The 27,299-nt window shown below is 53.1% G+C and overlaps 20 non-coding genes across 20 annotated transcripts; 9 read left to right on the top strand and 11 right to left on the bottom strand.

Annotated features, from left to right (window-relative positions):
• Positions 1-1,431: 1,431 nt before the first annotated feature.
• TRNAE-UUC (transfer RNA glutamic acid (anticodon UUC)) lies at positions 1,432-1,503 on the bottom strand. The gene has a single exon. It is a non-coding gene; the product is annotated as a tRNA-Glu (tRNA).
• Positions 1,504-1,746: 243 nt separating this feature from the next.
• On the top strand, positions 1,747-1,829 carry TRNAL-UAA (transfer RNA leucine (anticodon UAA)). Its single transcript has one exon. It is a non-coding gene; the product is annotated as a tRNA-Leu (tRNA).
• Positions 1,830-2,955: 1,126 nt separating this feature from the next.
• TRNAE-CUC (transfer RNA glutamic acid (anticodon CUC)) lies at positions 2,956-3,027 on the bottom strand. Its single transcript has one exon. It is a non-coding gene; the product is annotated as a tRNA-Glu (tRNA).
• A 630-nt stretch (positions 3,028-3,657) lies between these two features.
• On the bottom strand, positions 3,658-3,729 carry TRNAE-UUC (transfer RNA glutamic acid (anticodon UUC)). The gene has a single exon. It is a non-coding gene; the product is annotated as a tRNA-Glu (tRNA).
• Positions 3,730-3,972: 243 nt separating this feature from the next.
• On the top strand, positions 3,973-4,055 carry TRNAL-UAA (transfer RNA leucine (anticodon UAA)). The gene has a single exon. It is a non-coding gene; the product is annotated as a tRNA-Leu (tRNA).
• Positions 4,056-6,210: 2,155 nt separating this feature from the next.
• On the top strand, positions 6,211-6,293 carry TRNAL-UAA (transfer RNA leucine (anticodon UAA)). The gene has a single exon. It is a non-coding gene; the product is annotated as a tRNA-Leu (tRNA).
• A 1,126-nt stretch (positions 6,294-7,419) lies between these two features.
• On the bottom strand, positions 7,420-7,491 carry TRNAE-CUC (transfer RNA glutamic acid (anticodon CUC)). The gene has a single exon. It is a non-coding gene; the product is annotated as a tRNA-Glu (tRNA).
• Positions 7,492-8,121: 630 nt separating this feature from the next.
• Positions 8,122-8,193, bottom strand: TRNAE-UUC (transfer RNA glutamic acid (anticodon UUC)). The gene has a single exon. It is a non-coding gene; the product is annotated as a tRNA-Glu (tRNA).
• Positions 8,194-8,436: 243 nt separating this feature from the next.
• On the top strand, positions 8,437-8,519 carry TRNAL-UAA (transfer RNA leucine (anticodon UAA)). The gene has a single exon. It is a non-coding gene; the product is annotated as a tRNA-Leu (tRNA).
• A 1,120-nt stretch (positions 8,520-9,639) lies between these two features.
• Positions 9,640-9,711, bottom strand: TRNAE-CUC (transfer RNA glutamic acid (anticodon CUC)). Its single transcript has one exon. It is a non-coding gene; the product is annotated as a tRNA-Glu (tRNA).
• A 630-nt stretch (positions 9,712-10,341) lies between these two features.
• On the bottom strand, positions 10,342-10,413 carry TRNAE-UUC (transfer RNA glutamic acid (anticodon UUC)). The gene has a single exon. It is a non-coding gene; the product is annotated as a tRNA-Glu (tRNA).
• A 243-nt stretch (positions 10,414-10,656) lies between these two features.
• Positions 10,657-10,739, top strand: TRNAL-UAA (transfer RNA leucine (anticodon UAA)). The gene has a single exon. It is a non-coding gene; the product is annotated as a tRNA-Leu (tRNA).
• A 1,840-nt stretch (positions 10,740-12,579) lies between these two features.
• Positions 12,580-12,651, bottom strand: TRNAE-UUC (transfer RNA glutamic acid (anticodon UUC)). Its single transcript has one exon. It is a non-coding gene; the product is annotated as a tRNA-Glu (tRNA).
• Positions 12,652-12,894: 243 nt separating this feature from the next.
• On the top strand, positions 12,895-12,977 carry TRNAL-UAA (transfer RNA leucine (anticodon UAA)). The gene has a single exon. It is a non-coding gene; the product is annotated as a tRNA-Leu (tRNA).
• A 1,126-nt stretch (positions 12,978-14,103) lies between these two features.
• Positions 14,104-14,175, bottom strand: TRNAE-CUC (transfer RNA glutamic acid (anticodon CUC)). The gene has a single exon. It is a non-coding gene; the product is annotated as a tRNA-Glu (tRNA).
• Positions 14,176-14,805: 630 nt separating this feature from the next.
• TRNAE-UUC (transfer RNA glutamic acid (anticodon UUC)) lies at positions 14,806-14,877 on the bottom strand. Its single transcript has one exon. It is a non-coding gene; the product is annotated as a tRNA-Glu (tRNA).
• Positions 14,878-15,120: 243 nt separating this feature from the next.
• Positions 15,121-15,203, top strand: TRNAL-UAA (transfer RNA leucine (anticodon UAA)). Its single transcript has one exon. It is a non-coding gene; the product is annotated as a tRNA-Leu (tRNA).
• A 9,741-nt stretch (positions 15,204-24,944) lies between these two features.
• TRNAL-UAA (transfer RNA leucine (anticodon UAA)) lies at positions 24,945-25,027 on the top strand. Its single transcript has one exon. It is a non-coding gene; the product is annotated as a tRNA-Leu (tRNA).
• Positions 25,028-26,855: 1,828 nt separating this feature from the next.
• Positions 26,856-26,927, bottom strand: TRNAE-UUC (transfer RNA glutamic acid (anticodon UUC)). The gene has a single exon. It is a non-coding gene; the product is annotated as a tRNA-Glu (tRNA).
• Positions 26,928-27,170: 243 nt separating this feature from the next.
• On the top strand, positions 27,171-27,253 carry TRNAL-UAA (transfer RNA leucine (anticodon UAA)). Its single transcript has one exon. It is a non-coding gene; the product is annotated as a tRNA-Leu (tRNA).
• The last annotated feature ends 46 nt before the right edge of the window (positions 27,254-27,299 follow it).

Raw genomic sequence — 27,299 nt, forward strand, 5'->3', positions numbered from 1 at the left:
CTCGGGAAAAAATTGAGCAGAGATTCCCGCCTCCGCCTCCGCCTCCTCTTGCCTTCCGAACGGGCTTCCAAACGGGCTTCCAAACGGGCAATGCCCTGACGGGTCCCCCACGCCCCATCCTGCCCATGCCCACACCCCTGTATATGAGGGTGACCCATGTCCCTCACCCTACATGCTCGAACGGAAGACACGTGTGTCCTGAGGGGAGCGCCAGACAGGCATTTCTCCGGCCAGGCAGACCCCTGCAGCACCCGTTAGGCTCCAAAGCCTGTACATTCCCAAGATGCCACTGGTCACTATGCAAATCAGACAGCCCTGGCCACACCCTCTCCGCCGCTGGGCTCTGCTGCTTTCGGTACGTGCAGCTCAGCTTTTTCTTACCCTGAACCAGACTTCCGTTTCAGCAAAAAGGTGGGTTGCAGTGGGTCCGGGATGCCATTTGGAGACAAAGCCTGCGGCCCTGTCAAAGATGACTTCCTGCCGCACACCATGTGGTCAGAAGCCTACGAAAAGAAGCGCACCTCGGAATACAGAATCTCACTTCCTCAAGAGCCTTGCACAAGAGATTTTCCTCCCGCCGAGGAAAGCAACTCAAAGGGAACCTTGCGAAAATCAAATTAGGAGCCAGATTGCGGGATGCTAGGCAAACTGTTTGTCAGAAAAGCAAATTCATTTTGAGAAGCCCTGACCTGCGGGAAGGAAAAGCATTCAAGGGCAGAAGAAGGACTGTTCCCTGACCGGGAATCGAACCCAGGCCGCAGCGGTGAGAGCGCCGAATCCTAACCACTAGACCACCAGGGAACCCACAGCCATACAGCAAAAGTTCCTACACTGCTCTCCTAGTGACAAAGCTCATGGGGGCTGAAAGCATATTTTATTCTACAGCGAATATGAATCAGAACTTGAAAAAACACTCATGATTCCACCAGACTGTTTGTCACTTCCAAGCACAGGCCATCCCCTCCCCCGTGCTACTGAACCGACGAATTCCTGTACAATCGGGATCCCCGGGAAATCACAAGAGGGACACCTAGTGGCCGCTGATAGCTCAAAGACAGCTGGTACACCTTCTCACACCTACCTCGTTATTCAGCTTGCTGGAAGAATACATTGCGAATGACCGATTCAAGAGTGCAAGGGAGAAGAGTGCTCCAAAGTAGATGTATACATCGCAGCCGGGTTTTCCAGCAATTTACCTTTCTGATGAGCTGGTACTGCACTTTACGCCCACATAGAGCACCTGACTGGGTGGGGGACTGCGTGCGCATGAAGGTGGCTGAGGGCAATGGGAGCAAAGCAACCTGGGACACAGGGGACCCAGCCCCTTTCCTCTGCTTTCGTCTATAGGTCGGGGTGCCTTTTTAAGGACCTTCGATTAAAAAAAGCTGAGCTGCGTGGACAAATTACGCACGTCTACGTCTTAGAGGGATCTTCCCTGACCGGGAATCGAACCCGGGCCGCGGCGGTGAAAGCGCCGAATCCTAGCCACTAGACCACCAGGGAGGAGATGCTCTTGTGAGCCTGCCTTGCTCACTTCCTTATTGTGACTAAGCTAACTCCACTGTATAGATTGCCCATAAAGTACGAGTGGGGAAAAGTTAGGTGTCACACAGTGTGTTTGTCATAAGCAATTACCTTTATCCTCCTGCAAAAGCCTTTTTACTCTGCAATCACCTCTTGCTGGACAGCCTGCGCTGGAGCAGCCAGCATGAAAAGGGAGCTGAGTAAGGCAGGACCTAGGGTCTCACCAGGGTGGCCGAGTGGTTAAGGCGTTGGACTTAAGATCCAATGGACAGTTGTCCGCATGGGTTCGAGCCCCATCCCTGGTATGGGTTTTCAGCGGGTGTGTAGGAACTTGCAGATGCTTTTGTAAAGCATTTTCCTCTGCCCTCCTCACCCTCCCAGTGCCCTTCCTTAACAGTCCCAATTCACGTCTCAGCTGTGGGGTCTGCTGCTACTCTGCACTTAGCATGGATGTTTGCCAAAGCAATGCAGTGCCACCTACGCAGAGCCCCTGCTTAGAGAAATACACCTCCTATGTCTTTTCCCACTGAAGGGAGCAGGAGGAAGTACTTGCTTCCTGGGGAACATGGGCCTGCCACTGGAATTTGTTAACCCGCCTCTTGCGGATTTCTCCCCTTTCTTTGATTTACACCTGCAGGCTCTCCCTTGCCATCGGAGCAGGATCTGCTGATGCAGGCCCGGCTGGATCAAATGTGCAAAGGCTTGTCCCCAGGCCTCGGGAAAAAATTGAGCAGAGATTCCCGCCTCCGCCTCCGCCTCCTCTTGCCTTCCGAACGGGCTTCCAAACGGGCAATGCCCTGACGGGTCCCCCACGCCCCATCCTGCCCATGCCCACACCCCTGTATATGAGGGTGACCCATGTCCCTCACCCTCCATGCTCGAACGGAAGACACGTGTGTCCTGAGGGGAGCGCCAGACAGGCATTTCTCCGGCCAGGCAGACCCCTGCAGCACCCATTAGGCTCCAAAGCCTGTACATTCCCAAGATGCCACTGGTCACTATGCAAATCAGACAGCCCTGGCCACACCCTCTCCGCCGCTGGGCTCTGCTGCTTTCGGTACGTGCAGCTCAGCTTTTTCTTACCCTGAACCAGACTTCCGTTTCAGCAAAAAGGTGGGTTGCAGTGGGTCCGGGATGCCATTTGGAGACAAAGCCTGCGGCCCTGTCAAAGATGACTTCCTGCCGCACACCATGTGGTCAGAAGCCTACGAAAAGAAGCGCACCTCGGAATACAGAATCTCACTTCCTCAAGAGCCTTGCACAAGAGATTTTCCTCCCGCCGAGGAAAGCAACTCAAAGGGAACCTTGCGAAAATCAAATTAGGAGCCAGATTGCGGGATGCTAGGCAAACTGTTTGTCAGAAAAGCAAATTCATTTTGAGAAGCCCTGACCTGCGGGAAGGAAAAGCATTCAAGGGCAGAAGAAGGACTGTTCCCTGACCGGGAATCGAACCCGGGCCGCGGCGGTGAGAGCGCCGAATCCTAACCACTAGACCACCAGGGAACCCAGAGCCATACAGCAAAAGTTCCTACACTGCTCTCCTAGTGACAAAGCTCATGGGGGCTGAAAGCATATTTTATTCTACAGCGAATATGAATCAGAACTTGAAAAAACACTCATGATTCCACCAGACTGTTTGTCACTTCCAAGCACAGGCCATCCCCTCCCCCGTGCTACTGAACCGACGAATTCCTGTACAATCGGGATCCCCGGGAAATCACAAGAGGGACACCTAGTGGCCGCTGATAGCTCAAAGACAGCTGGTACACCTTCTCACACCTACCTCGTTATTCAGCTTGCTGGAAGAATACATTGCGAATGACCGATTCAAGAGTGCAAGGGAGAAGAGTGCTCCAAAGTAGATGTATACATCGCAGCCGGGTTTTCCAGCAATTTACCTTTCTGATGAGCTGGTACTGCACTTTACGCCCACATAGAGCACCTGACTGGGTGGGGGACTGCGTGCGCATGAAGGTGGCTGAGGGCAATGGGAGCAAAGCAACCTGGGACACAGGGGACCCAGCCCCTTTCCTCTGCTTTCGTCTATAGGTCGGGGTGCCTTTTTAAGGACCTTCGATTAAAAAAAGCTGAGCTGCGTGGACAAATTACGCACGTCTACGTCTTAGAGGGATCTTCCCTGACCGGGAATCGAACCCGGGCCGCGGCGGTGAAAGCGCCGAATCCTAGCCACTAGACCACCAGGGAGGAGATGCTCTTGTGAGCCTGCCTTGCTCACTTCCTTATTGTGACTAAGCTAACTCCACTGTATAGATTGCCCATAAAGTACGAGTGAGGAAAAGTTAGGTGTCACACAGTGTGTTTGTCATAAGCAATTACCTTTATCCTCCTGCAAAAGCCTTTTTACTCTGCAATCACCTCTTGCTGGACAGCCTGCGCTGGAGCAGCCAGCATGAAAAGGGAGCTGAGTAAGGCAGGGCCTAGGGTCTCACCAGGGTGGCCGAGTGGTTAAGGCGTTGGACTTAAGATCCAATGGACAGTTGTCCGCATGGGTTCGAGCCCCATCCCTGGTATGGGTTTTCAGCGGGTGTGTAGGAACTTGCAGATGCTTTTTTAAAGCATTTTCCTCTGCCCTCCTCACCCTCCCAGTGCCCTTCCTTAACAGTCCCAATTCACGTCTCAGCTGTGGGGTCTGCTGCTACTCTGCACTTAGCATGGATGCTTCCCAAAGCAATGCAGTGCCACCTACGCAGAGCCCCTGCTTAGAGAAATACACCTCCTATGTCTTTTCCCACTGAAGGGAGCAGGAGGAAGTACTTGCTTCCTGGGGAACATGGGCCTGCCACTGGAATTTGTTAACCCGCCTCTTGCGGATTTCTCCCCTTTCTTTGATTTACACCTGCAGGCTCTCCCTTGCCATCGGAGCAGGATCTGCTGATGCAGGCCCGGCTGGATCAAATGTGCAAAGGCTTGTCCCCAGGCCTCGGGAAAAAATTGAGCAGAGATTCCCGCCTCCGCCTCCGCCTCCTCTTGCCTTCCGAACGGGCTTCCAAACGGGCTTCCAAACGGGCAATGCCCTGACGGGTCCCCCACGCCCCATCCTGCCCATGCCCACACCCCTGTATATGAGGGTGACCCATGTCCCTCACCCTACATGCTCGAACGGAAGACACGTGTGTCCTGAGGGGAGCGCCAGACAGGCATTTCTCCGGCCAGGCAGACCCCTGCAGCACCCGTTAGGCTCCAAAGCCTGTACATTCCCAAGATGCCACTGGTCACTATGCAAATCAGACAGCCCTGGCCACACCCTCTCCGCCGCTGGGCTCTGCTGCTTTCGGTACGTGCAGCTCAGCTTTTTCTTACCCTGAACCAGACTTCCGTTTCAGCAAAAAGGTGGGTTGCAGTGGGTCCGGGATGCCATTTGGAGACAAAGCCTGCGGCCCTGTCAAAGATGACTTCCTGCCGCACACCATGTGGTCAGAAGCCTACGAAAAGAAGCGCACCTCGGAATACAGAATCTCACTTCCTCAAGAGCCTTGCACAAGAGATTTTCCTCCCGCCGAGGAAAGCAACTCAAAGGGAACCTTGCGAAAATCAAATTAGGAGCCAGATTGCGGGATGCTAGGCAAACTGTTTGTCAGAAAAGCAAATTCATTTTGAGAAGCCCTGACCTGCGGGAAGGAAAAGCATTCAAGGGCAGAAGAAGGACTGTTCCCTGACCGGGAATCGAACCCAGGCCGCAGCGGTGAGAGCGCCGAATCCTAACCACTAGACCACCAGGGAACCCACAGCCATACAGCAAAAGTTCCTACACTGCTCTCCTAGTGACAAAGCTCATGGGGGCTGAAAGCATATTTTATTCTACAGCGAATATGAATCAGAACTTGAAAAAACACTCATGATTCCACCAGACTGTTTGTCACTTCCAAGCACAGGCCATCCCCTCCCCCGTGCTACTGAACCGACGAATTCCTGTACAATCGGGATCCCCGGGAAATCACAAGAGGGACACCTAGTGGCCGCTGATAGCTCAAAGACAGCTGGTACACCTTCTCACACCTACCTCGTTATTCAGCTTGCTGGAAGAATACATTGCGAATGACCGATTCAAGAGTGCAAGGGAGAAGAGTGCTCCAAAGTAGATGTATACATCGCAGCCGGGTTTTCCAGCAATTTACCTTTCTGATGAGCTGGTACTGCACTTTACGCCCACATAGAGCACCTGACTGGGTGGGGGACTGCGTGCGCATGAAGGTGGCTGAGGGCAATGGGAGCAAAGCAACCTGGGACACAGGGGACCCAGCCCCTTTCCTCTGCTTTCGTCTATAGGTCGGGGTGCCTTTTTAAGGACCTTCGATTAAAAAAAGCTGAGCTGCGTGGACAAATTACGCACGTCTACGTCTTAGAGGGATCTTCCCTGACCGGGAATCGAACCCAGGCCGCGGCGGTGAAAGCGCCGAATCCTAGCCACTAGACCACCAGGGAGGAGATGCTCTTGTGAGCCTGCCTTGCTCACTTCCTTATTGTGACTAAGCTAACTCCACTGTATAGATTGCCCATAAAGTACGAGTGGGGAAAAGTTAGGTGTCACACAGTGTGTTTGTCATAAGCAATTACCTTTATCCTCCTGCAAAAGCCTTTTTACTCTGCAATCACCTCTTGCTGGACAGCCTGCGCTGGAGCAGCCAGCATGAAAAGGGAGCTGAGTAAGGCAGGACCTAGGGTCTCACCAGGGTGGCCGAGTGGTTAAGGCGTTGGACTTAAGATCCAATGGACAGTTGTCCGCATGGGTTCGAGCCCCATCCCTGGTATGGGTTTTCAGCGGGTGTGTAGGAACTTGCAGATGCTTTTGTAAAGCATTTTCCTCTGCCCTCCTCACCCTCCCAGTGCCCTTCCTTAACAGTCCCAATTCACGTCTCAGCTGTGGGGTCTGCTGCTACTCTGCACTTAGCATGGATGTTTGCCAAAGCAATGCAGTGCCACCTACGCAGAGCCCCTGCTTAGAGAAATACACCTCCTATGTCTTTTCCCACTGAAGGGAGCAGGAGGAAGTACTTGCTTCCTGGGGAACATGGGCCTGCCACTGGAATTTGTTAACCCGCCTCTTGCGGATTTCTCCCCTTTCTTTGATTTACACCTGCAGGCTCTCCCTTGCCATCGGAGCAGGATCTGCTGATGCAGGCCCGGCTGGATCAAATGTGCAAAGGCTTGTCCCCAGGCCTCGGGAAAAAATTGAGCAGAGATTCCCGCCTCCGCCTCCGCCTCCTCTTGCCTTCCGAACGGGCTTCCAAACGGGCAATGCCCTGACGGGTCCCCCACGCCCCATCCTGCCCATGCCCACACCCCTGTATATGAGGGTGACCCATGTCCCTCACCCTCCATGCTCGAACGGAAGACACGTGTGTCCTGAGGGGAGCGCCAGACAGGCATTTCTCCGGCCAGGCAGACCCCTGCAGCACCCGTTAGGCTCCAAAGCCTGTACATTCCCAAGATGCCACTGGTCACTATGCAAATCAGACAGCCCTGGCCACACCCTCTCCGCCGCTGGGCTCTGCTGCTTTCGGTACGTGCAGCTCAGCTTTTTCTTACCCTGAACCAGACTTCCGTTTCAGCAAAAAGGTGGGTTGCAGTGGGTCCGGGATGCCATTTGGAGACAAAGCCTGCGGCCCTGTCAAAGATGACTTCCTGCCGCACACCATGTGGTCAGAAGCCTACGAAAAGAAGCGCACCTCGGAATACAGAATCTCACTTCCTCAAGAGCCTTGCACAAGAGATTTTCCTCCCGCCGAGGAAAGCAACTCAAAGGGAACCTTGCGAAAATCAAATTAGGAGCCAGATTGCGGGATGCTAGGCAAACTGTTTGTCAGAAAAGCAAATTCATTTTGAGAAGCCCTGACCTGCGGGAAGGAAAAGCATTCAAGGGCAGAAGAAGGACTGTTCCCTGACCGGGAATCGAACCCGGGCCGCGGCGGTGAGAGCGCCGAATCCTAACCACTAGACCACCAGGGAACCCACAGCCATACAGCAAAAGTTCCTACACTGCTCTCCTAGTGACAAAGCTCATGGGGGCTGAAAGCATATTTTATTCTACAGCGAATATGAATCAGAACTTGAAAAAACACTCATGATTCCACCAGACTGTTTGTCACTTCCAAGCACAGGCCATCCCCTCCCCCGTGCTACTGAACCGACGAATTCCTGTACAATCGGGATCCCCGGGAAATCACAAGAGGGACACCTAGTGGCCGCTGATAGCTCAAAGACAGCTGGTACACCTTCTCACACCTACCTCGTTATTCAGCTTGCTGGAAGAATACATTGCGAATGACCGATTCAAGAGTGCAAGGGAGAAGAGTGCTCCAAAGTAGATGTATACATCGCAGCCGGGTTTTCCAGCAATTTACCTTTCTGATGAGCTGGTACTGCACTTTACGCCCACATAGAGCACCTGACTGGGTGGGGGACTGCGTGCGCATGAAGGTGGCTGAGGGCAATGGGAGCAAAGCAACCTGGGACACAGGGGACCCAGCCCCTTTCCTCTGCTTTCGTCTATAGGTCGGGGTGCCTTTTTAAGGACCTTCGATTAAAAAAAGCTGAGCTGCGTGGACAAATTACGCACGTCTACGTCTTAGAGGGATCTTCCCTGACCGGGAATCGAACCCGGGCCGCGGCGGTGAAAGCGCCGAATCCTAGCCACTAGACCACCAGGGAGGAGATGCTCTTGTGAGCCTGCCTTGCTCACTTCCTTATTGTGACTAAGCTAACTCCACTGTATAGATTGCCCATAAAGTACGAGTGGGGAAAAGTTAGGTGTCACACAGTGTGTTTGTCATAAGCAATTACCTTTATCCTCCTGCAAAAGCCTTTTTACTCTGCAATCACCTCTTGCTGGACAGCCTGCGCTGGAGCAGCCAGCATGAAAAGGGAGCTGAGTAAGGCAGGACCTAGGGTCTCACCAGGGTGGCCGAGTGGTTAAGGCGTTGGACTTAAGATCCAATGGACAGTTGTCCGCATGGGTTCGAGCCCCATCCCTGGTATGGGTTTTCAGCGGGTGTGTAGGAACTTGCAGATGCTTTTGTAAAGCATTTTCCTCTGCCCTCCTCACCCTCCCAGTGCCCTTCCTTAACAGTCCCAATTCACGTCTCAGCTGTGGGGTCTGCTGCTACTCTGCACTTAGCATGGATGTTTGCCAAAGCAATGCAGTGCCACCTACGCAGAGCCCCTGCTTAGAGAAATACACCTCCTATGTCTTTTCCCACTGAAGGGAGCAGGAGGAATTACTTGCTTCCTGGGGAACATGGGCCTGCCACTGGAATTTGTTAACCCGCCTCTTGCGGATTTCTCCCCTTTCTTTGATTTACACCTGCAGGCTCTCCCTTGCCATCGGAGCAGGATCTGCTGATGCAGGCCCGGCTGGATCAAATGTGCAAAGGCTTGTCCCCAGGCCTCGGGAAAAAATTGAGCAGAGATTCCCGCCTCCGCCTCCTCTTGCCTTCCGAACGGGCTTCCAAACGGGCAATGCCCTGACGGGTCCCCCACGCCCCATCCTGCCCATGCCCACACCCCTGTATATGAGGGTGACCCATGTCCCTCACCCTCCATGCTCGAACGGAAGACACGTGTGTCCTGAGGGGAGCGCCAGACAGGCATTTCTCCGGCCAGGCAGACCCCTGCAGCACCCGTTAGGCTCCAAAGCCTGTACATTCCCAAGATGCCACTGGTCACTATGCAAATCAGACAGCCCTGGCCACACCCTCTCCGCCGCTGGGCTCTGCTGCTTTCGGTACGTGCAGCTCAGCTTTTTCTTACCCTGAACCAGACTTCCGTTTCAGCAAAAAGGTGGGTTGCAGTGGGTCCGGGATGCCATTTGGAGACAAAGCCTGCGGCCCTGTCAAAGATGACTTCCTGCCGCACACCATGTGGTCAGAAGCCTACGAAAAGAAGCGCACCTCGGAATACAGAATCTCACTTCCTCAAGAGCCTTGCACAAGAGATTTTCCTCCCGCCGAGGAAAGCAACTCAAAGGGAACCTTGCGAAAATCAAATTAGGAGCCAGATTGCGGGATGCTAGGCAAACTGTTTGTCAGAAAAGCAAATTCATTTTGAGAAGCCCTGACCTGCGGGAAGGAAAAGCATTCAAGGGCAGAAGAAGGACTGTTCCCTGACCGGGAATCGAACCCGGGCCGCGGCGGTGAGAGCGCCGAATCCTAACCACTAGACCACCAGGGAACCCAGAGCCATACAGCAAAAGTTCCTACACTGCTCTGCTAGTGACAAAGCTCATGGGGGCTGAAAGCATATTTTATTCTACAGCGAATATGAATCAGAACTTGAAAAAACACTCATGATTCCACCAGACTGTTTGTCACTTCCAAGCACAGGCCATCCCCTCCCCCGTGCTACTGAACCGACGAATTCCTGTACAATCGGGATCCCCGGGAAATCACAAGAGGGACACCTAGTGGCCGCTGATAGCTCAAAGACAGCTGGTACACCTTCTCACACCTACCTCGTTATTCAGCTTGCTGGAAGAATACATTGCGAATGACCGATTCAAGAGTGCAAGGGAGAAGAGTGCTCCAAAGTAGATGTATACATCGCAGCCGGGTTTTCCAACAATTTACCTTTCTGATGAGCTGGTACTGCACTTTACGCCCACATAGAGCACCTGACTGGGTGGGGGACTGCGTGCGCATGAAGGTGGCTGAGGGCAATGGGAGCAAAGCAACCTGGGACACAGGGGACCCAGCCCCTTTCCTCTGCTTTCGTCTATAGGTCGGGGTGCCTTTTTAAGGACCTTCGATTAAAAAAAGGTGAGCTGCGTGGACAAATTACGCACGTCTACGTCTTAGAGGGATCTTCCCTGACCGGGAATCGAACCCGGGCCGCGGCGGTGAAAGCGCCGAATCCTAGCCACTAGACCACCAGGGAGGAGATGCTCTTGTGAGCCTGCCTTGCTCACTTCCTTATTGTGACTAAGCTAACTCCACTGTATGGATTGCCCATAAAGTACGAGTGAGGAAAAGTTAGGTGTCACACAGTGTGTTTGTCATAAGCAATTACCTTTATCCTCCTGCAAAAGCCTTTTTACTCTGCAATCACCTCTTGCTGGACAGCCTGCGCTGGAGCAGCCAGCATGAAAAGGGAGCTGAGTAAGGCAGGGCCTAGGGTCTCACCAGGGTGGCCGAGTGGTTAAGGCGTTGGACTTAAGATCCAATGGACAGTTGTCCGCATGGGTTCGAGCCCCATCCCTGGTATGGGTTTTCAGCGGGTGTGTAGGAACTTGCAGATGCTTTTTTAAAGCATTTTCCTCTGCCCTCCTCACCCTCCCAGTGCCCTTCCTTAACAGTCCCAATTCACGTCTCAGCTGTGGGGTCTGCTGCTACTCTGCACTTAGCATGGATGCTTCCCAAAGCAATGCAGTGCCACCTACGCAGAGCCCCTGCTTAGAGAAATACACCTCCTATGTCTTTTCCCACTGAAGGGAGCAGGAGGAAGTACTTGCTTCCTGGGGAACATGGGCCTGCCACTGGAATTTGTTAACCCGCCTCTTGCGGATTTCTCCCCTTTCTTTGATTTACACCTGCAGGCTCTCCCTTGCCATCGGAGCAGGATCTGCTGATGCAGGCCCGGCTGGATCAAATGTGCAAAGGCTTGTCCCCAGGCCTCGGGAAAAAATTGAGCAGAGATTCCCGCCTCCGCCTCCGCCTCCTCTTGCCTTCCGAACGGGCTTCCAAACGGGCTTCCAAACGGGCAATGCCCTGACGGGTCCCCCACGCCCCATCCTGCCCATGCCCACACCCCTGTATATGAGGGTGACCCATGTCCCTCACCCTACATGCTCGAACGGAAGACACGTGTGTCCTGAGGGGAGCGCCAGACAGGCATTTCTCCGGCCAGGCAGACCCCTGCAGCACCCGTTAGGCTCCAAAGCCTGTACATTCCCAAGATGCCACTGGTCACTATGCAAATCAGACAGCCCTGGCCACACCCTCTCCGCCGCTGGGCTCTGCTGCTTTCGGTACGTGCAGCTCAGCTTTTTCTTACCCTGAACCAGACTTCCGTTTCAGCAAAAAGGTGGGTTGCAGTGGGTCCGGGATGCCATTTGGAGACAAAGCCTGCGGCCCTGTCAAAGATGACTTCCTGCCGCACACCATGTGGTCAGAAGCCTACGAAAAGAAGCGCACCTCGGAATACAGAATCTCACTTCCTCAAGAGCCTTGCACAAGAGATTTTCCTCCCGCCGAGGAAAGCAACTCAAAGGGAACCTTGCGAAAATCAAATTAGGAGCCAGATTGCGGGATGCTAGGCAAACTGTTTGTCAGAAAAGCAAATTCATTTTGAGAAGCCCTGACCTGCGGGAAGGAAAAGCATTCAAGGGCAGAAGAAGGACTGTTCCCTGACCGGGAATCGAACCCAGGCCGCAGCGGTGAGAGCGCCGAATCCTAACCACTAGACCACCAGGGAACCCACAGCGATACAGCAAAAGTTCCTACACTGCTCTCCTAGTGACAAAGCTCATGGGGGCTGAAAGCATATTTTATTCTACAGCGAATATGAATCAGAACTTGAAAAAACACTCATGATTCCACCAGACTGTTTGTCACTTCCAAGCACAGGCCATCCCCTCCCCCGTGCTACTGAACCGACGAATTCCTGTACAATCGGGATCCCCGGGAAATCACAAGAGGGACACCTAGTGGCCGCTGATAGCTCAAAGACAGCTGGTACACCTTCTCACACCTACCTCGTTATTCAGCTTGCTGGAAGAATACATTGCGAATGACCGATTCAAGAGTGCAAGGGAGAAGAGTGCTCCAAAGTAGATGTATACATCGCAGCCGGGTTTTCCAGCAATTTACCTTTCTGATGAGCTGGTACTGCACTTTACGCCCACATAGAGCACCTGACTGGGTGGGGGACTGCGTGCGCATGAAGGTGGCTGAGGGCAATGGGAGCAAAGCAACCTGGGACACAGGGGACCCAGCCCCTTTCCTCTGCTTTCGTCTATAGGTCGGGGTGCCTTTTTAAGGACCTTCGATTAAAAAAAGCTGAGCTGCGTGGACAAATTACGCACGTCTACGTCTTAGAGGGATCTTCCCTGACCGGGAATCGAACCCGGGCCGCGGCGGTGAAAGCGCCGAATCCTAGCCACTAGACCACCAGGGAGGAGATGCTCTTGTGAGCCTGCCTTGCTCACTTCCTTATTGTGACTAAGCTAACTCCACTGTATAGATTGCCCATAAAGTACGAGTGGGGAAAAGTTAGGTGTCACACAGTGTGTTTGTCATAAGCAATTACCTTTATCCTCCTGCAAAAGCCTTTTTACTCTGCAATCACCTCTTGCTGGACAGCCTGCGCTGGAGCAGCCAGCATGAAAAGGGAGCTGAGTAAGGCAGGACCTAGGGTCTCACCAGGGTGGCCGAGTGGTTAAGGCGTTGGACTTAAGATCCAATGGACAGTTGTCCGCATGGGTTCGAGCCCCATCCCTGGTATGGGTTTTCAGCGGGTGTGTAGGAACTTGCAGATGCTTTTGTAAAGCATTTTCCTCTGCCCTCCTCACCCTCCCAGTGCCCTTCCTTAACAGTCCCAATTCACGTCTCAGCTGTGGGGTCTGCTGCTACTCTGCACTTAGCATGGATGTTTGCCAAAGCAATGCAGTGCCACCTACGCAGAGCCCCTGCTTAGAGAAATACACCTCCTATGTCTTTTCCCACTGAAGGGAGCAGGAGGAAGTACTTGCTTCCTGGGGAACATGGGCCTGCCACTGGAATTTGTTAACCCGCCTCTTGCGGATTTCTCCCCTTTCTTTGATTTACACCTGCAGGCTCTCCCTTGCCATCGGAGCAGGATCTGCTGATGCAGGCCCGGCTGGATCAAATGTGCAAAGGCTTGTCCCCAGGCCTCGGGAAAAAATTGAGCAGAGATTCCCGCCTCCGCCTCCGCCTCCTCTTGCCTTCCGAACGGGCTTCCAAACGGGCAATGCCCTGACGGGTCCCCCACGCCCCATCCTGCCCATGCCCACACCCCTGTATATGAGGGTGACCCATGTCCCTCACCCTCCATGCTCGAACGGAAGACACGTGTGTCCTGAGGGGAGCGCCAGACAGGCATTTCTCCGGCCAGGCAGACCCCTGCAGCACCCATTAGGCTCCAAAGCCTGTACATTCCCAAGATGCCACTGGTCACTATGCAAATCAGACAGCCCTGGCCACACCCTCTCCGCCGCTGGGCTCTGCTGCTTTCGGTACGTGCAGCTCAGCTTTTTCTTACCCTGAACCAGACTTCCGTTTCAGCAAAAAGGTGGGTTGCAGTGGGTCCGGGATGCCATTTGGAGACAAAGCCTGCGGCCCTGTCAAAGATGACTTCCTGCCGCACACCATGTGGTCAGAAGCCTACGAAAAGAAGCGCACCTCGGAATACAGAATCTCACTTCCTCAAGAGCCTTGCACAAGAGATTTTCCTCCCGCCGAGGAAAGCAACTCAAAGGGAACCTTGCGAAAATCAAATTAGGAGCCAGATTGCGGGATGCTAGGCAAACTGTTTGTCAGAAAAACAAATTCATTTTGAGAAGCCCTGACCTGCGGGAAGGAAAAGCATTCAAGGGCAGAAGAAGGACTGTTCCCTGACCGGGAATCGAACCCGGGCCGCGGCGGTGAGAGCGCCGAATCCTAACCACTAGACCACCAGGGAACCCAGAGCCATACAGCAAAAGTTCCTACACTGCTCTCCTAGTGACAAAGCTCATGGGGGCTGAAAGCATATTTTATTCTACAGCGAATATGAATCAGAACTTGAAAAAACACTCATGATTCCACCAGACTGTTTGTCACTTCCAAGCACAGGCCATCCCCTCCCCCGTGCTACTGAACCGACGAATTCCTGTACAATCGGGATCCCCGGGAAATCACAAGAGGGACACCTAGTGGCCGCTGATAGCTCAAAGACAGCTGGTACACCTTCTCACACCTACCTCGTTATTCAGCTTGCTGGAAGAATACATTGCGAATGACCGATTCAAGAGTGCAAGGGAGAAGAGTGCTCCAAAGTAGATGTATACATCGCAGCCGGGTTTTCCAGCAATTTACCTTTCTGATGAGCTGGTACTGCACTTTACGCCCACATAGAGCACCTGACTGGGTGGGGGACTGCGTGCGCATGAAGGTGGCTGAGGGCAATGGGAGCAAAGCAACCTGGGACACAGGGGACCCAGCCCCTTTCCTCTGCTTTCGTCTATAGGTCGGGGTGCCTTTTTAAGGACCTTCGATTAAAAAAAGCTGAGCTGCGTGGACAAATTACGCACGTCTACGTCTTAGAGGGATCTTCCCTGACCGGGAATCGAACCCGGGCCGCGGCGGTGAAAGCGCCGAATCCTAGCCACTAGACCACCAGGGAGGAGATGCTCTTGTGAGCCTGCCTTGCTCACTTCCTTATTGTGACTAAGCTAACTCCACTGTATAGATTGCCCATAAAGTACGAGTGAGGAAAAGTTAGGTGTCACACAGTGTGTTTGTCATAAGCAATTACCTTTATCCTCCTGCAAAAGCCTTTTTACTCTGCAATCACCTCTTGCTGGACAGCCTGCGCTGGAGCAGCCAGCATGAAAAGGGAGCTGAGTAAGGCAGGGCCTAGGGTCTCACCAGGGTGGCCGAGTGGTTAAGGCGTTGGACTTAAGATCCAATGGACAGTTGTCCGCATGGGTTCGAGCCCCATCCCTGGTATGGGTTTTCAGCGGGTGTGTAGGAACTTGCAGATGCTTTTTTAAAGCATTTTCCTCTGCCCTCCTCACCCTCCCAGTGCCCTTCCTTAACAGTCCCAATTCACGTCTCAGCTGTGGGGTCTGCTGCTACTCTGCACTTAGCATGGATGCTTCCCAAAGCAATGCAGTGCCACCTACGCAGAGCCCCTGCTTAGAGAAATACACCTCCTATGTCTTTTCCCACTGAAGGGAGCAGGAGGAAGTACTTGCTTCCTGGGGAACATGGGCCTGCCACTGGAATTTGTTAACCCGCCTCTTGCGGATTTCTCCCCTTTCTTTGATTTACACCTGCAGGCTCTCCCTTGCCATCGGAGCAGGATCTGCTGATGCAGGCCCGGCTGGATCAAATGTGCAAAGGCTTGTCCCCAGGCCTCGGGAAAAAATTGAGCAGAGATTCCCGCCTCCGCCTCCGCCTCCTCTTGCCTTCCGAACGGGCTTCCAAACGGGCTTCCAAACGGGCAATGCCCTGACGGGTCCCCCACGCCCCATCCTGCCCATGCCCACACCCCTGTATATGAGGGTGACCCATGTCCCTCACCCTACATGCTCGAACGGAAGACACGTGTGTCCTGAGGGGAGCGCCAGACAGGCATTTCTCCGGCCAGGCAGACCCCTGCAGCACCCGTTAGGCTCCAAAGCCTGTACATTCCCAAGATGCCACTGGTCACTATGCAAATCAGACAGCCCTGGCCACACCCTCTCCGCCGCTGGGCTCTGCTGCTTTCGGTACGTGCAGCTCAGCTTTTTCTTACCCTGAACCAGACTTCCGTTTCAGCAAAAAGGTGGGTTGCAGTGGGTCCGGGATGCCATTTGGAGACAAAGCCTGCGGCCCTGTCAAAGATGACTTCCTGCCGCACACCATGTGGTCAGAAGCCTACGAAAAGAAGCGCACCTCGGAATACAGAATCTCACTTCCTCAAGAGCCTTGCACAAGAGATTTTCCTCCCGCCGAGGAAAGCAACTCAAAGGGAACCTTGCGAAAATCAAATTAGGAGCCAGATTGCGGGATGCTAGGCAAACTGTTTGTCAGAAAAGCAAATTCATTTTGAGAAGTAATTTACGTAAATGGGTCGCGACACTGCTCGTCATGCTGCAAATAACCCCAAAGGATTCTGGATAGTGTAGTGGCTACGGTGAGTACGCCTACGCCACGAGTATATAGAAATATAATGCCATCCCTGGACACGTGTTTCGAGGTAATTGCCTCTCGTCAGCAGGGAGCAGGTAGGTATGCGGGGTGCCGATGACTGCCATATATATAGGTAAAATACCTTCCAAGGCGCGCAGGTGCAGACACCGGGCTCGTCAGCCAAAGTCGCTCGAATGAGCTATTAGTAATTTACGTAAATGGGTCGCGACACTGCTCGTCATGCTGCAAATAACCCCAAAGGATTCTGGATAGTGTAGTGGCTACGGTGAGTACGCCTACGCCACGAGTATATAGAAATATAATGCCATCCCTGGACACGTGTTTCGAGGTAATTGCCTCTCGTCAGCAGGGAGCAGGTAGGTATGCGGGGTGCCGATGACTGCCATATATATAGGTAAAATACCTTCCAAGGCGCGCAGGTGCAGACACCGGGCTCGTCAGCCAAAGTCGCTCGAATGAGCTATTAGTAATTTACGTAAATGGGTCGCGACACTGCTCGTCATGCTGCAAATAACCCCAAAGGATTCTGGATAGTGTAGTGGCTACGGTGAGTACGCCTACGCCACGAGTATATAGAAATATAATGCCATCCCTGGACACGTGTTTCGAGGTAATTGCCTCTCGTCAGCAGGGAGCAGGTAGGTATGCGGGGTGCCGATGACTGCCATATATATAGGTAAAATACCTTCCAAGGCGCGCAGGTGCAGACACCGGGCTCGTCAGCCAAAGTCGCTCGAATGAGCTATTAGTAATTTACGTAAATGGGTCGCGACACTGCTCGTCATGCTGCAAATAACCCCAAAGGATTCTGGATAGTGTAGTGGCTACGGTGAGTACGCCTACGCCACGAGTATATAGAAATATAATGCCATCCCTGGACACGTGTTTCGAGGTAATTGCCTCTCGTCAGCAGGGAGCAGGTAGGTATGCGGGGTGCCGATGACTGCCATATATATAGGTAAAATACCTTCCAAGGCGCGCAGGTGCAGACACCGGGCTCGTCAGCCAAAGTCGCTCGAATGAGCTATTAGTAATTTACCTTTCGTGGCGGTGCACCCGCGCGCCGCCACGAAAGGTACTTAAACCTCATATTTTTTGGCAGTCTACGGCACCCCCCACACAGTCCTGCTCCCTGCTGACGAGAGGCAACTACCTCGAAACACGTGTCCAGGGATGGCATTTATTATTACACTTTGTAGCATAGGTGTACTCGCCGCTGCTACTCTATCATCCAGAATCCTATGGGGCTACTTGCTAAAGACCAGCGGAGTGCGACCCACGTGAAAATAATGTTTGAAGCTCCCTGAGCGATTGGCTGACGAGCCTGGAGTCTGCACCCGCGCGCCGCCACGAAAGGTACTTAAACCTCATATTTTTTGGCAGTCTACGGCACCCCCCACACAGTCCTGCTCCCTGCTGACGAGAGGCAACTACCTCGAAACACGTGTCCAGGGATGGCATTTATTATTACACTTTGTAGCATAGGTGTACTCGCCGCTGCTACTCTATCATCCAGAATCCTATGGGGCTACTTGCTAAAGACCAGCGGAGTGCGACCCACGTGAAAATAATGTTTGAAGCTCCCTGAGCGATTGGCTGACGAGCCTGGAGTCTGCACCCGCGCGCCGCCACGAAAGGTACTTAAACCTCATATTTTTTGGCAGTCTACGGCACCCCCCACACAGTCCTGCTCCCTGCTGACGAGAGGCAACTACCTCGAAACACGTGTCCAGGGATGGCATTTATTATTACACTTTGTAGCATAGGTGTACTCGCCGCTGCTACTCTATCATCCAGAATCCTATGGGGCTACTTGCTAAAGACCAGCGGAGTGCGACCCACGTGAAAATAATGTTTGAAGCTCCCTGAGCGATTGGCTGACGAGCCTGGAGTCTGCACCCGCGCGCCGCCACGAAAGGTACTTAAACCTCATATTTTTTGGCAGTCTACGGCACCCCCCACACAGTCCTGCTCCCTGCTGACGAGAGGCAACTACCTCGAAACACGTGTCCAGGGATGGCATTTATTATTACACTTTGTAGCATAGGTGTACTCGCCGCTGCTACTCTATCATCCAGAATCCTATGGGGCTACTTGCTAAAGACCAGCGGAGTGCGACCCACGTGAAAATAATGTTTGAAGCTCCCTGAGCGATTGGCTGACGAGCCTGGAGTCTGCACCCGCGCGCCGCCACGAAAGGTACTTAAACCTCATATTTTTTGGCAGTCTACGGCACCCCCCACACAGTCCTGCTCCCTGCTGACGAGAGGCAACTACCTCGAAACACGTGTCCAGGGATGGCATTTATTATTACACTTTGTAGCATAGGTGTACTCGCCGCTGCTACTCTATCATCCAGAATCCTATGGGGCTACTTGCTAAAGACCAGCGGAGTGCGACCCACGTGAAAATAATGTTTGAAGCTCCCTGAGCGATTGGCTGACGAGCCTGGAGTCTGCACCCGCGCGCCGCCACGAAAGGTACTTAAACCTCATATTTTTTGGCAGTCTACGGCACCCCCCACACAGTCCTGCTCCCTGCTGACGAGAGGCAACTACCTCGAAACACGTGTCCAGGGATGGCATTTATTATTACACTTTGTAGCATAGGTGTACTCGCCGCTGCTACTCTATCATCCAGAATCCTATGGGGCTACTTGCTAAAGACCAGCGGAGTGCGACCCACGTGAAAATAATGTTTGAAGCTCCCTGAGCGATTGGCTGACGAGCCTGGAGTCTGCACCCGCGCGCCGCCACGAAAGGTACTTAAACCTCATATTTTTTGGCAGTCTACGGCACCCCCCACACAGTCCTGCTCCCTGCTGACGAGAGGCAACTACCTCGAAACACGTGTCCAGGGATGGCATTTATTATTACACTTTGTAGCATAGGTGTACTCGCCGCTGCTACTCTATCATCCAGAATCCTATGGGGCTACTTGCTAAAGACCAGCGGAGTGCGACCCACGTGAAAATAATGTTTGAAGCTCCCTGAGCGATTGGCTGACGAGCCTGGAGTCTGCACCCGCGCGCCGCCACGAAAGGTACTTAAACCTCATATTTTTTGGCAGTCTACGGCACCCCCCACACAGTCCTGCTCCCTGCTGACGAGAGGCAACTACCTCGAAACACGTGTCCAGGGATGGCATTTATTATTACACTTTGTAGCATAGGTGTACTCGCCGCTGCTACTCTATCATCCAGAATCCTATGGGGCTACTTGCTAAAGACCAGCGGAGTGCGACCCACGTGAAAATAATGTTTGAAGCTCCCTGAGCGATTGGCTGACGAGCCTGGAGTCTGCACCCGCGCGCCGCCACGAAAGGTACTTAAACCTCATATTTTTTGGCAGTCTACGGCACCCCCCACACAGTCCTGCTCCCTGCTGACGAGAGGCAACTACCTCGAAACACGTGTCCAGGGATGGCATTTATTATTACACTTTGTAGCATAGGTGTACTCGCCGCTGCTACTCTATCATCCAGAATCCTATGGGGCTACTTGCTAAAGACCAGCGGAGTGCGACCCACGTGAAAATAATGTTTGAAGCTCCCTGAGCGATTGGCTGACGAGCCTGGAGTCTGCACCCGCGCGCCGCCACGAAAGGTACTTAAACCTCATATTTTTTGGCAGTCTACGGCACCCCCCACACAGTCCTGCTCCCTGCTGACGAGAGGCAACTACCTCGAAACACGTGTCCAGGGATGGCATTTATTATTACACTTTGTAGCATAGGTGTACTCGCCGCTGCTACTCTATCATCCAGAATCCTATGGGGCTACTTGCTAAAGACCAGCGGAGTGCGACCCACGTGAAAATAATGTTTGAAGCTCCCTGAGCGATTGGCTGACGAGCCTGGAGTCTGCACCCGCGCGCCGCCACGAAAGGTACTTAAACCTCATATTTTTTGGCAGTCTACGGCACCCCCCACACAGTCCTGCTCCCTGCTGACGAGAGGCAACTACCTCGAAACACGTGTCCAGGGATGGCATTTATTATTACACTTTGTAGCATAGGTGTACTCGCCGCTGCTACTCTATCATCCAGAATCCTATGGGGCTACTTGCTAAAGACCAGCGGAGTGCGACCCACGTGAAAATAATGTTTGAAGCTCCCTGAGCGATTGGCTGACGAGCCTGGAGTCTGCACCCGCGCGCCGCCACGAAAGGTACTTAAACCTCATATTTTTTGGCAGTCTACGGCACCCCCCACACAGTCCTGCTCCCTGCTGACGAGAGGCAACTACCTCGAAACACGTGTCCAGGGATGGCATTTATTATTACACTTTGTAGCATAGGTGTACTCGCCGCTGCTACTCTATCATCCAGAATCCTATGGGGCTACTTGCTAAAGACCAGCGGAGTGCGACCCACGTGAAAATAATGTTTGAAGCTCCCTGAGCGATTGGCTGACGAGCCTGGAGTCTGCACCCGCGCGCCGCCACGAAAGGTACTTAAACCTCATATTTTTTGGCAGTCTACGGCACCCCCCACACAGTCCTGCTCCCTGCTGACGAGAGGCAACTACCTCGAAACACGTGTCCAGGGATGGCATTTATTATTACACTTTGTAGCATAGGTGTACTCGCCGCTGCTACTCTATCATCCAGAATCCTATGGGGCTACTTGCTAAAGACCAGCGGAGTGCGACCCACGTGAAAATAATGTTTGAAGCTCCCTGAGCGATTGGCTGACGAGCCTGGAGTCTGCACCCGCGCGCCGCCACGAAAGGTACTTAAACCTCATATTTTTTGGCAGTCTACGGCACCCCCCACACAGTCCTGCTCCCTGCTGACGAGAGGCAACTACCTCGAAACACGTGTCCAGGGATGGCATTTATTATTACACTTTGTAGCATAGGTGTACTCGCCGCTGCTACTCTATCATCCAGAATCCTATGGGGCTACTTGCTAAAGACCAGCGGAGTGCGACCCACGTGAAAATAATGTTTGAAGCTCCCTGAGCGATTGGCTGACGAGCCTGGAGTCTGCACCCGCGCGCCGCCACGAAAGGTACTTAAACCTCATATTTTTTGGCAGTCTACGGCACCCCCCACACAGTCCTGCTCCCTGCTGACGAGAGGCAACTACCTCGAAACACGTGTCCAGGGATGGCATTTATTATTACACTTTGTAGCATAGGTGTACTCGCCGCTGCTACTCTATCATCCAGAATCCTATGGGGCTACTTGCTAAAGACCAGCGGAGTGCGACCCACGTGAAAATAATGTTTGAAGCTCCCTGAGCGATTGGCTGACGAGCCTGGAGTCTGCACCCGCGCGCCGCCACGAAAGGTACTTAAACCTCATATTTTTTGGCAGTCTACGGCACCCCCCACACAGTCCTGCTCCCTGCTGACGAGAGGCAACTACCTCGAAACACGTGTCCAGGGATGGCATTTATTATTACACTTTGTAGCATAGGTGTACTCGCCGCTGCTACTCTATCATCCAGAATCCTATGGGGCTACTTGCTAAAGACCAGCGGAGTGCGACCCACGTGAAAATAATGTTTGAAGCTCCCTGAGCGATTGGCTGACGAGCCTGGAGTCTGCACCCGCGCGCCGCCACGAAAGGTACTTAAACCTCATATTTTTTGGCAGTCTACGGCACCCCCCACACAGTCCTGCTCCCTGCTGACGAGAGGCAACTACCTCGAAACACGTGTCCAGGGATGGCATTTATTATTACACTTTGTAGCATAGGTGTACTCGCCGCTGCTACTCTATCATCCAGAATCCTATGGGGCTACTTGCTAAAGACCAGCGGAGTGCGACCCACGTGAAAATAATGTTTGAAGCTCCCTGAGCGATTGGCTGACGAGCCTGGAGTCTGCACCCGCGCGCCGCCACGAAAGGTACTTAAACCTCATATTTTTTGGCAGTCTACGGCACCCCCCACACAGTCCTGCTCCCTGCTGACGAGAGGCAACTACCTCGAAACACGTGTCCAGGGATGGCATTTATTATTACACTTTGTAGCATAGGTGTACTCGCCGCTGCTACTCTATCATCCAGAATCCTATGGGGCTACTTGCTAAAGACCAGCGGAGTGCGACCCACGTGAAAATAATGTTTGAAGCTCCCTGAGCGATTGGCTGACGAGCCTGGAGTCTGCACCCGCGCGCCGCCACGAAAGGTACTTAAACCTCATATTTTTTGGCAGTCTACGGCACCCCCCACACAGTCCTGCTCCCTGCTGACGAGAGGCAACTACCTCGAAACACGTGTCCAGGGATGGCATTTATTATTACACTTTGTAGCATAGGTGTACTCGCCGCTGCTACTCTATCATCCAGAATCCTATGGGGCTACTTGCTAAAGACCAGCGGAGTGCGACCCACGTGAAAATAATGTTTGAAGCTCCCTGAGCGATTGGCTGACGAGCCTGGAGTCTGCACCCGCGCGCCGCCACGAAAGGTACTTAAACCTCATATTTTTTGGCAGTCTACGGCACCCCCCACACAGTCCTGCTCCCTGCTGACGAGAGGCAACTACCTCGAAACACGTGTCCAGGGATGGCATTTATTATTACACTTTGTAGCATAGGTGTACTCGCCGCTGCTACTCTATCATCCAGAATCCTATGGGGCTACTTGCTAAAGACCAGCGGAGTGCGACCCACGTGAAAATAATGTTTGAAGCTCCCTGAGCGATTGGCTGACGAGCCTGGAGTCTGCACCCGCGCGCCGCCACGAAAGGTACTTAAACCTCATATTTTTTGGCAGTCTACGGCACCCCCCACACAGTCCTGCTCCCTGCTGACGAGAGGCAACTACCTCGAAACACGTGTCCAGGGATGGCATTTATTATTACACTTTGTAGCATAGGTGTACTCGCCGCTGCTACTCTATCATCCAGAATCCTATGGGGCTACTTGCTAAAGACCAGCGGAGTGCGACCCACGTGAAAATAATGTTTGAAGCTCCCTGAGCGATTGGCTGACGAGCCTGGAGTCTGCACCCGCGCGCCGCCACGAAAGGTACTTAAACCTCATATTTTTTGGCAGTCTACGGCACCCCCCACACAGTCCTGCTCCCTGCTGACGAGAGGCAACTACCTCGAAACACGTGTCCAGGGATGGCATTTATTATTACACTTTGTAGCATAGGTGTACTCGCCGCTGCTACTCTATCATCCAGAATCCTATGGGGCTACTTGCTAAAGACCAGCGGAGTGCGACCCACGTGAAAATAATGTTTGAAGCTCCCTGAGCGATTGGCTGACGAGCCTGGAGTCTGCACCCGCGCGCCGCCACGAAAGGTACTTAAACCTCATATTTTTTGGCAGTCTACGGCACCCCCCACACAGTCCTGCTCCCTGCTGACGAGAGGCAACTACCTCGAAACACGTGTCCAGGGATGGCATTTATTATTACACTTTGTAGCATAGGTGTACTCGCCGCTGCTACTCTATCATCCAGAATCCTATGGGGCTACTTGCTAAAGACCAGCGGAGTGCGACCCACGTGAAAATAAAATTTCATTTTGAGAAGCCCTGACCTGCGGGAAGGAAAAGCATTCAAGGGCAGAAGAAGGACTGTTCCCTGACCGGGAATCGAACCCAGGCCGCAGCGGTGAGAGCGCCGAATCCTAACCACTAGACCACCAGGGAACCCACAGCCATACAGCAAAAGTTCCTACACTGCTCTCCTAGTGACAAAGCTCATGGGGGCTGAAAGCATATTTTATTCTACAGCGAATATGAATCAGAACTTGAAAAAACACTCATGATTCCACCAGACTGTTTGTCACTTCCAAGCACAGGCCATCCCCTCCCCCGTGCTACTGAACCGACGAATTCCTGTACAATCGGGATCCCCGGGAAATCACAAGAGGGACACCTAGTGGCCGCTGATAGCTCAAAGACAGCTGGTACACCTTCTCACACCTACCTCGTTATTCAGCTTGCTGGAAGAATACATTGCGAATGACCGATTCAAGAGTGCAAGGGAGAAGAGTGCTCCAAAGTAGATGTATACATCGCAGCCGGGTTTTCCAGCAATTTACCTTTCTGATGAGCTGGTACTGCACTTTACGCCCACATAGAGCACCTGACTGGGTGGGGGACTGCGTGCGCATGAAGGTGGCTGAGGGCAATGGGAGCAAAGCAACCTGGGACACAGGGGACCCAGCCCCTTTCCTCTGCTTTCGTCTATAGGTCGGGGTGCCTTTTTAAGGACCTTCGATTAAAAAAAGCTGAGCTGCGTGGACAAATTACGCACGTCTACGTCTTAGAGGGATCTTCCCTGACCGGGAATCGAACCCGGGGCGCGGCGGTGAAAGCGCCGAATCCTAGCCACTAGACCACCAGGGAGGAGATGCTCTTGTGAGTCTGCCTTGCTCACTTCCTTATTGTGACTAAGCTAACTCCACTGTATAGATTGCCCATAAAGTACGAGTGGGGAAAAGTTAGGTGTCACACAGTGTGTTTGTCATAAGCAATTACCTTTATCCTCCTGCAAAAGCCTTTTTACTCTGCAATCACCTCTTGCTGGACAGCCTGCGCTGGAGCAGCCAGCATGAAAAGGGAGCTGAGTAAGGCAGGACCTAGGGTCTCACCAGGGTGGCCGAGTGGTTAAGGCGTTGGACTTAAGATCCAATGGACAGTTGTCCGCATGGGTTCGAGCCCCATCCCTGGTATGGGTTTTCAGCGGGTGTGTAGGAACTTGCAGATGCTTTTGTAAAGCATTTTCCTCTGCCCTCCTCACCCTCCCAGTGCCCTTCCTTAACAGTCCCAATTCACGTCTCAGCTGTGGGGTCTGCTGCTACTCTGCACTTAGCATGGATGTTTGCCAAAGCAATGCAGTGCCACCTACGCAGAGCCCCTGCTTAGAGAAATACACCTCCTATGTCTTTTCCCACTGAAGGGAGCAGGAGGAAGTACTTGCTTCCTGGGGAACATGGGCCTGCCACTGGAATTTGTTAACCCGCCTCTTGCGGATTTCTCCCCTTTCTTTGATTTACACCTGCAGGCTCTCCCTTGCCATCGGAGCAGGATCTGCTGATGCAGGCCCGGCTGGATCAAATGTGCAAAGGCTTGTCCCCAGGCCTCGGGAAAAAATTGAGCAGAGATTCCCGCCTCCGCCTCCGCCTCCTCTTGCCTTCCGAACGGGCTTCCAAACGGGCAATGCCCTGACGGGTCCCCCACGCCCCATCCTGCCCATGCCCACACCCCTGTATATGAGGGTGACCCATGTCCCTCACCCTCCATGCTCGAACGGAAGACACGTGTGTCCTGAGGGGAGCGCCAGACAGGCATTTCTCCGGCCAGGCAGACCCCTGCAGCACCCATTAGGCTCCAAAGCCTGTACATTCCCAAGATGCCACTGGTCACTATGCAAATCAGACAGCCCTGGCCACACCCTCTCCGCCGCTGGGCTCTGCTGCTTTCGGTACGTGCAGCTCAGCTTTTTCTTACCCTGAACCAGACTTCCGTTTCAGCAAAAAGGTGGGTTGCAGTGGGTCCGGGATGCCATTTGGAGACAAAGCCTGCGGCCCTGTCAAAGATGACTTCCTGCCGCACACCATGTGGTCAGAAGCCTACGAAAAGAAGCGCACCTCGGAATACAGAATCTCACTTCCTCAAGAGCCTTGCACAAGAGATTTTCCTCCCGCCGAGGAAAGCAACTCAAAGGGAACCTTGCGAAAATCAAATTAGGAGCCAGATTGCGGGATGCTAGGCAAACTGTTTGTCAGAAAAGCAAATTCATTTTGAGAAGCCCTGACCTGCGGGAAGGAAAAGCATTCAAGGGCAGAAGAAGGACTGCTCCCTGACCGGGAATCGAACCCAGGCCGCAGCGGTGAGAGCGCTGAATCCTAACCACTAGACCACCAGGGAACCCACAGCCATACAGCAAAAGTTCCTACACTGCTCTCCTAGTGACAAAGCTCATGGGGGCTGAAAGCATATTTTATTCTACAGCGAATATGAATCAGAACTTGAAAAAACACTCATGATTCCACCAGACTGTTTGTCACTTCCAAGCACAGGCCATCCCCTCCCCCGTGCTACTGAACCGACGAATTCCTGTACAATCGGGATCCCCGGGAAATCACAAGAGGGACACCTAGTGGCCGCTGATAGCTCAAAGACAGCTGGTACACCTTCTCACACCTACCTCGTTATTCAGCTTGCTGGAAGAATACATTGCGAATGACCGATTCAAGAGTGCAAGGGAGAAGAGTGCTCCAAAGTAGATGTATACATCGCAGCCGGGTTTTCCAGCAATTTACCTTTCTGATGAGCTGGTACTGCACTTTACGCCCACATAGAGCACCTGACTGGGTGGGGGACTGCGTGCGCATGAAGGTGGCTGAGGGCAATGGGAGCAAAGCAACCTGGGACACAGGGGACCCAGCCCCTTTCCTCTGCTTTCGTCTATAGGTCGGGGTGCCTTTTTAAGGACCTTCGATTAAAAAAAGCTGAGCTGCGTGGACAAATTACGCACGTCTACGTCTTAGAGGGATCTTCCCTGACCGGGAATCGAACCCGGGCCGCGGCGGTGAAAGCGCCGAATCCTAGCCACTAGACCACCAGGGAGGAGATGCTCTTGTGAGCCTGCCTTGCTCACTTCCTTATTGTGACTAAGCTAACTCCACTGTATAGATTGCCCATAAAGTACGAGTGGGGAAAAGTTAGGTGTCACACAGTGTGTTTGTCATAAGCAATTACCTTTATCCTCCTGCAAAAGCCTTTTTACTCTGCAATCACCTCTTGCTGGACAGCCTGCGCTGGAGCAGCCAGCATGAAAAGGGAGCTGAGTAAGGCAGGACCTAGGGTCTCACCAGGGTGGCCGAGTGGTTAAGGCGTTGGACTTAAGATCCAATGGACAGTTGTCCGCATGGGTTCGAGCCCCATCCCTGGTATGGGTTTTCAGCGGGTGTGTAGGAACTTGCAGATGCTTTTGTAAAG

This window comes from Triturus cristatus, chromosome 5_2 (genome assembly GCF_964204655.1).
Source record: "Triturus cristatus chromosome 5_2, aTriCri1.1, whole genome shotgun sequence".
NCBI classification, from domain to species: domain Eukaryota; kingdom Metazoa; phylum Chordata; class Amphibia; order Caudata; family Salamandridae; genus Triturus; species Triturus cristatus.